Source organism: Bidens hawaiensis, unplaced genomic scaffold, assembly GCF_021521415.1.
Source record: "Bidens hawaiensis isolate Kalapana, Puna unplaced genomic scaffold, B.hawaiensis_p1.1 tig00041491_1, whole genome shotgun sequence".
NCBI lineage: Eukaryota > Viridiplantae > Streptophyta > Magnoliopsida > Asterales > Asteraceae > Bidens > Bidens hawaiensis.
The window spans coordinates 1-8,681 of NW_027497340.1; positions in this window are offsets into that span (position 1 = coordinate 1).

Genomic DNA, 8,681 nt, shown 5'->3' on the forward strand with positions numbered 1-8,681 from the left:
TCCAACTGGTTCGACCAAATGTGTTTCTAGTTCGATCGAGTGTGCCTCAGATTCGACCGAATGTGTGTCTATTCGATCGAACGTGTTCCTATTCGATCGAATCAAGCCAGAACCAAGCTGTTTTCGTCTTTAAAACCCAGTTTTTGCTCGAGGCCGCGTAAGCTCGTTTTCTTAGACTTATAGCACGTTGTTAACCTTATATATATGTTCAACTCTAGGCTAAGGAGATCTATTGTAGCACCATCCTAACCCGAGATCAAGGTGAGTTCATAGCCCCTATTTAAGCTTTTCAAAACTATGGGGTGGAAACATGGTAACTTTACACGTTTGGATAAAATCATTTATGCAAACACTCTTTAAACTATAAACTTTTGGATTTCTACACACGTGCGGAAATCCACAAGCTTTTTAAGAATCTATAAACTTTGGAAATCTATGAACATGGGGAAAACCCATCAACTTATGGAGATCTAAGAACATTGGAAATCAATGAGTATGGGAAATTCTATGAACATTGACATCATGGGAATGGGAATCATATTCATATCATCATAGTCATTGTGTCAGCATGGAAATCTAGAGATCAAAGCATCATGAGTTGAATTGGACGCGAGAGTCTATTCTACTCTCGGTAGAACTCGCGACCATGAGTGGCATTCTATTCTCGGTGGCACTCGTAACTCATGGGATTTCATACTAGTCTCGGTGAAATCCATAACTCTTGAGGACCTATACTAGTCTCGGTAGGGACCAAGGGAACCCAGGATTCTTTGGGGAGTCTATCCTACTCTCGGTAGAACCTAGCTGAGTCCTGGATGACAAGAACGAGGTAGTCTTGGTTTAAGTCTTGCGTGGGATCAATCAAGTCTTGTGTGATCATTGAGTTTCATCATCATTCATCATCATCATCATTATTCACCATCATCTTGGATACTAGTAAACAGTGGGATCTTGGTGTTGGTTTATCTAGTAAACTTAGCATGCTCAAATCTATATGTCCTTATTTATGCTTAACTGCTATGTGCTACATGTACCGTTGGGAGACCACAAATCTTTGAGTAATCTTATCACAAACGACTCTAATGGGAGAATAATAAGCCCGCTGAGAGTCCAGGAGAACATTTCATGTTTTACTTACTACAAAAACCTCTTTGGGAAAACCAAGAGACCTTTTCTTACAAACCATCTTAAAACCGGGTATTATATCCAAACATAGTAGTATAAGTTGTAGGAGTGGTGGGTTAGCCGCAGGTACACCCTATATATAAACCCCTACAACCTATACTAGTATGTTTGTGTATAAACTCTTTTTCTTTAAACCTATGAATTCACTCATCTACTTTATGTAGTTGACAGTTTGTTACATGTTTTCAGGAAATAATGCAGCAAGAAATCCCTAGCAAGTTTAGAGGCCTTAGAGATGAAGGCTAGTCTAGGAGTTGTTTGGAAACTTGATATTTTGTATTAAAACAATTTGTTTCATGTTACCTGGATGGTGTAATATTTGACATTTTGGTTATGTTTATGCATTTAGACTTTTATACTATTGTGCTCAACAATCACGACTTAGTCGCCGCGCCTCGATTATTCCGCCATCACGATCGGGGTGTGACAGTAGTCATTAGTAATAACAAGACAATAAGATCTACGAGATAGACTCAAGACATGGACTGGTCCAAAAAGGTCCATATGAAGCAATTGAAAAACTAACGAAATGGTATTGATCAACTTCGGCTTGTGAGTTTTTCGATGATGTTTACCCAAAGCACAAGCCACACACTTTTCAATAGTTACAAAATCCTTAGTGGGTAGACCACGTACCAAACCATACCAAACCATTTTTATCAAGACGATTAAGGTTTTTAGAGTTTGCATGACCAAGACGACGATGCCATAGCATGGCATTATGTTCTGACACTTTTGAAAACAAACATGTTATTTCATCGGGAACATTTTTGTTCATGTCGATCACATAGGCATTATCTTTTCGTTGTGATCGAACAAGAATCCAGTCTTCTGGTATAATTATACTAGGTTTCAGAATCATGCACTCTTTCTTAGTAAAATGAGTTGAAAACTCTCTGTCACAAATTTGTGACACGCTCAAAAGACTGTGCTTCAATTCTGGAACAAAATTAACATTTTCAAATTTTAAAACACCGTTACTTACAGTACCCTTCTGAGTGATCTTTCCTTTCTCTCCCCCCGCAAAGGACTCATACCCACCATTGAATGTTTGAATGTCGTGTAGTTGGGTAATGTCCCCTGTCATGTGCCTGGAACAGTCACTATCAACATACCAAGGTCTGATGATATTCCTCCATAGCTGTCCCTGCACAAAGCGCGGGATTAGTTAGATTTTGGTACCCAGTCCATAGTTACACTGGGTGACCCTGACTCATCTACAGTTGTCACGGATTGCCGTGACATGTCCTTTTGCTCGTCAAACATAGATTTTGTAGATACTTTTGCCGGAGATTTAGGCAACCATTTATGTCTATATGATTTGGCATTATAAGTACGAATGGTTGTCGTAACCTCCGGTGTTTTGGGTTTGGAAGAAGACGAATTTTTCTTTTCCTCCTGTTTTGGTTTAGACTTGGTGTTTATATTTTAATTTGAAACACCTTTTCAAACCCTTTCGCGAAACATGTTAGGTTTGGTCTGATAAGGACAAAACCTGCCAGATTTGTTTCGATACCAATCATCGTCAGAGAGACTAGCCTGATTATGCCTGAATCTTTGCCTATACGAGTTATGAGGCATATGGGGCATATTCCTCTGATAAAATCCATAATAAGGAACATATTGTAAATGTGGACAATTTCTGGCAATATGACCAGGAGTGCCACAATAACACAAGTTTGACGTTTTATGAAAAAATCATTTTGGGCAACTCCTCGTCTGTACTGATTGTGTGGACCAGTTTGCTTAAAATTGCGAGGACCATTTTTAACATCCTTGAGCTTATCACCTTGTTTGTCATCAAAGCATCCCTCTTTGACAAATTTAGGTGCTATGTATGTTGAAATTTTTTGAGTTTTTAATCTTATTAGAAACCACGTTATTAGAATTTAAAGTTTCAACAGAATCAACCACACAAAAATCCTTGCTCTTTAAAACAGAGCCCACACAAACAGTCGGAATAACAGAATTCAAAACAGGAAGTTTTATAGAAACATCAGAAACAATGTCATTATTAAATTCAAAACAAGGGTCGTCATCCTCATCAGTCCATTCCTTCACAATTACTTTTTCTGCACATGAAGTAGACACATTAGAATCGTTCATATCTGAAGTAGACGGACCAGCATTCACAGAACTGGTTCCATCACCTTTGTCTTGTTTACCGTACTTCATGTCCTTTACCTTTTCTTCCTATTCTTTGGTAACAGGGGTATAGACATAATTGTGGTTGTAGGGTGGAGGAACTTGACTGTATCCTATTCCCTCACCTTCATTTTCTTTCCACCACAATTTATTTTCAATCATTGAGTTGACTACTTTACTGGAACCATCAATTTTCTTAAAGTCTAGTTCAGCCCTTTCAAATTTACTAGTTAGATTCAAAATTTCTAACTTGGAGGCTTCCAGTTTAGCAGTCAATTCAGCGATTTCTTGTTTGGCATCAAGGTGATGACAAGACTTTATACTAAAATCGGATTTAAGCTTAGAGATATCCTTTTGTTGAGCTTCTATTTTATCTTGGAAAGCTTTTTCATTTTTCTTAAGTTTAAAATTCTCAGATTTTATTCTTTCCATATCTCTAATTAAGTTATCATTATGAAGCTTACACAATTCTATTTTATCAACACAATCTAAAGAGCATGGTTGAAAACTTACCTCATATGAATTGGAAGAAGTGAACGCCATATATGCAAATTGAAGTTCCTTGATCTTCTCCTCGGTAACATTTTCTTCTCGAGTGTCTTCAACATTGGCAAAGTTTGCGGTCTGGTTTCCAACGTTGAGTGCTGATGTGTTGTAAAACACACTTACTTTCCTTATCGTTTTATCATGATTTAATTGAATTTTTGGATAAATATTAAGAGGTTTAGCTTGTTTTGCATAATTTTACAAAGATAGATGTTTACTTGTAGGTTATGAGTTTTAATGAAGAAAAGTGGCAAGTTTGAAGACTCTAGGGGCTTATTTGAGCAACTTTGAAGACTACAACTCAAGGCCCGACCCAAGCCCACAAGTTAGAAGCCTTACATGCATAATATATTAATTAAACAAAAGAAAAAAGAACCCTAATAGCCCATCAATCCCGAAATCAGCCCCCAACTAGTAAAAAAATAACCCTAAAAGCTCCCATTCAAGAGGAAAAATTCGTTTTTTGCAATTCTTGAGCCAAGGGAAGAAGGAGGAGGCTACGGACAGTTGTGGACAGCAGCTACGGGTCATATACATTCATAATCTCAGCCATATAACCCTAAGTAATCATCCATAAACTTTTTCCTTTGTTCAAGAACCCTAACTTGTTAAGTTTAAGCTTTTTGTTGGATTGTTTTGCAAGTAATTTGAAGTTTGACTTGTGTTTGATTGTTCTTGATCATTGAATGATTTTTATTATGTTTTGGTTGAGTTATTTGATGTTTATCTTAACTATATGCTACTGTCCAAAATCAATGTTAGGCTAAACTAGTTAGTTCTACCTAGGTTAGATGATTGTTGTTAGGTTTTAGTAAGTAGTTTGGATTGTTGATGATCATGGCTTAAATTGTTAATGTAAAGTTTGGTTTAACATTGAATTAGGTTGTGTTTAGTGGCTGTGAATTTGTTAATTACACTTATAAACCTCTTGCTTTAATTAGTTGAATGAGTTTTGATTGATTGTTGCTGGTTAGGACTCTTTACTTAGTGTTTAGGGTTTGTTTGCGGGTTGATCAACCGTAAGGTTTAAGTGAGTGTTTTAATTGAATATAATCAGCGGGTAGACACCTTCCTTGAGACCGAGAGGTGATAGGAAGTAAACTCGTCTCATAGCTTTTACTTGTTAGGATTAGGATCGCGCGAGAGCGGGTTCGGTTCTTGTCGGGTTTGGGTTTGTGAGCGATTAGTTGACCTAGTTTAAGTTAAACTGAATTGTTCCTCTATCCTTGGTTGTGTAGTATTCATCTCCATTAGGGTAGTGTGTTGGTGAGACCGAGAGGAGAGTCGGCATTAGAGCACGTTAACAATTCGTCACCCTGTTTGTTCTTAAAATCAACTAAGTGTAGGTTAGGGCTTGTTAGTGAGATCGAGAGGTAATCTAGCTTCCTGAGTGAACCTTAGTTGTGTCATTCTTTAGGAACCGGTGCCATGAGATTCTACAATCCAATAGCTTACTATACCTTCAATATGATTCTTACCTAGGTAGACGTTTTCTCCGATTGCAGTAAAGTTTCCAAGTTTCGTCAAGAGTTTCATTTAATTAAGTTAAGTTTAGTTAATTAATTTAGTTAAAGTAAGTTAGGTTAAGTAGTTAATTATATTAAAAATCATTTAAATATTATTAGGTGAGTCTTGGTTAGGGTTAAGTATCATATACGTTTTCAAGTGTCCTTGTGTTCGATACTCGGACTTTCTTAGGTCTATACTATTAGTGATCGGTACACTTGCCAGTTGTGTGTGGATTCGTTAGGATTTTCGTTTAATAAATTTAAAGCTTAGTTGCGTGTCATTTAGAGAGAGCATCATTATACACACATCAAGTTTTTGGCGCCGTTGCCGGGGACACGGTTAGAGGCGTATTAAGAACGACTCGAGTTAGGACTTACCTTGTTGACAACTTGTTTTTCTTATTTGTTTTGTTTGTTAGTTTAAAATAATTTAGCTAATTTTAGTTTATTTCGTTTAGTTTAATAGTTGTATGCGACGTACTCGATCTCTAGGACCACAAGAAACCCAAGGATTTTCCGAACCAGAGAGAGAGCTTCGTGAGAGACGTCGTATAAACCCGTCTTCCAGTTCACCTACGTCCGTCGGTAATACATTCTCTTCTCCTACTTTTTCTGAACCCGTTCTTAGGGATTGGATTATGGGCAACGCGAATCCACCACCAAGGAGGACAGTTGCAGACCGGGCCCGTCCGGTCTATGCTAGCGCGAGATCTAGCATTGCTCCACCAGCTATAGGAGTTCAAACGACTTGGCAGATTCCATCTAATGTTCTGAACACGATTGCTCATTCTGCTCAATTTCACGGGTTACTTCATGAGAACCCACATGCTCATATCACTCGCATTACACGAATTTGCGACACGTTTCATCTTGCCGGCGTATCTGAAAACGCCATCAAACTCCGAATCTTTCCGTTCTCACTTGTTGATTATGCGATTCTGTGGCTTGAGTCCCTCCCATAGGGATCCATTGATACTTGGGCTGCCATGCAGACCAAATTTCTTGAAAAATACGATCCTCCGGCTAAGGCCGCTCGTTTGCGTAACCAAATCCATTCTTTCCAGATGGAGGACATCGAGAGCTTCTACGAGGCGTGGGAGAGATTTAAAAATCTACTTGCTTTATGTCCGAACCATGGCCTACAAGACTGGGCGGTTGTTGAGAAGTTCTACAATGGAGTGACGTACGCGACTCAGACCATGCTCGACACAGCTGCGGGAGGTAACCTATTGACAACGAAGGATACGAATGAGTGCATTGATTTGTTCAACAAGTTAGCCATGAGTGGATACCAGCGACCACCAGCTACGAGTACCAAAACCGTGGACTCCTTATCACGCGGCATGCATTCGGTCGACACGAGCACCGCACTTGCGGCACAGGTTGAAGCGTTAGCAAAGATCATGAAGGACTTGCAGGTGAAAAGTAAGTTATGCGAGATCTGTAGAGGGGGGCATGATACCGTTCAGTGCCCTGTAGGTTTCCAGGAGGAAGCAGTCGACTTCGTTAATAATCCAAACCGAAATCAAAACTCTTTCAATTCTTATAATTCGGGGTGGAGAGGTAACCAAAATTCCAACTGGAGGAACGAAAATCAGTCCGGCTTCCAACAACGTCAGAGCCTATTCTAGGATTCCGGTGAGGGAACGAGTAGTTGGGAGAAGAAGCCCACGTTAGAGGAGATGATGGCACAGCAGACACAGATGATGTCGCAGTATATGACTCGGGGGGACTCCCGTCACAAAGAGACTCAAGAGAAATTTCGGGAGCACGAGTCATTCATGAGAAATCAAGGAGCGTCGATTCAAAATCTTGAGCGTCAGATGGGAGAGATAGAAAGTCGTCTAAATGAGAGGTCGCCAGGTACACTTCCAAGTAACACTGAACAAAATCCGAAGGCGTTCGCGAAGGCTGTGACGACGAGGGGCGGTGCAGGGGCACGTAGCGAGCCCGTGATTCAAGAAGCGACGAGAGGAGTCGTTAACGAACCTGCGGTAGATGTAGAGGAGCAAGTAGACGAGGAGATTCAGTTGGAGTCTCCACCGGCCAGGGTGCATCAGAGGCACTGCCCAGGAAGTACAGCACAGGCCGAGAACCAGCCACTACCCAGCACACCACTGAGAGTCTACAAACCTAGACTCCCGTATCCCGGGAGAGTCCGTAGGGATAGAGACGAGGAGCCGAACTCCAAATTTCTTGATCTTCTGAAGCAACTTCATCTTAATGTCCCATTCCTTGAGGCACTCACGCAAATGCCCAAATATGCGAAGTTCCTTAAGGATATTCTTTCGAACAAAGAGAAGCTAGCCGAAGTCTCCTCCATTCCCCTGAGTGTTGGTTGCTCTGCCGTCTTGCAGAGAAAGTTACCAGAAAAGATGTCTGATCCTGGGAGTTTCACAATTCCCTGCATCTTGAGTGATAATATGGTTGTTCATGCGCTGGCGGATCTTGGTGCCAGTATTAATCTCATGCCGTATTCCGTGTATCGCAAGTTGGGTCTAGGCGAACCGAGGCCTACTCGTATGAGTATCCAGCTTGCTGATCGTTCTGTGAAATACCCCCGAGGGGTGGTCGAGAACATGCTTGTTCGTGTCGACAAGTTCATCTTCCCGGTGGACTTTGTCATCCTGGACATGAACGATGATGATAGTGTCTCACTTATCTTGGGCCGACCATTCCTTGCCACTACACAGGCGTTGATCGACGTCTGCGAGGGTAAGTTGATCTTAAGAGTTGGGGATGAGAACGTTACTTTTGACGTTCGACAGTCAATGACTCCTTATACTTCATTGATACCATCATGGAGCATGTCGGGGAGTTTCTCAGCGAAATCTGTGGAGGATCTGCCTCCGACACCCAGATTCTCGATAGGGAGATTCCAGAGATTGAGATGGTTTCCGCAACTAATCAGTCCTTAGATGACGACACCGAGTCGCATACCCTTGAATTTGGCGTGTCTACTAAGATCGTACGAGACGATATGATGGACCGACCTTCGGTCAAGATTCCACCTTCTTCCTTAGAGATTAAGGATTCGCTTGCCCACCTTGAGTATGCGTTTTTAGATGAAGAGAGGAAGCTACCGGCTATCATTGCATCTACTTTGACGGAGGTCAAGAAGGCGAATGTGGTTATCTTGGATATTGAGGGTTGTCATGAAGAGCTTGTGGAGGGTACCTATATGGAAGTAGATGATGTTCAATTTGACCTGGGTGGTGACGTTGAAGGAATAGAAAGATTAATTCTCAGAGAGAAACCACATAAGAGGGAACGTGTATACTTGGATCAAACGAACTT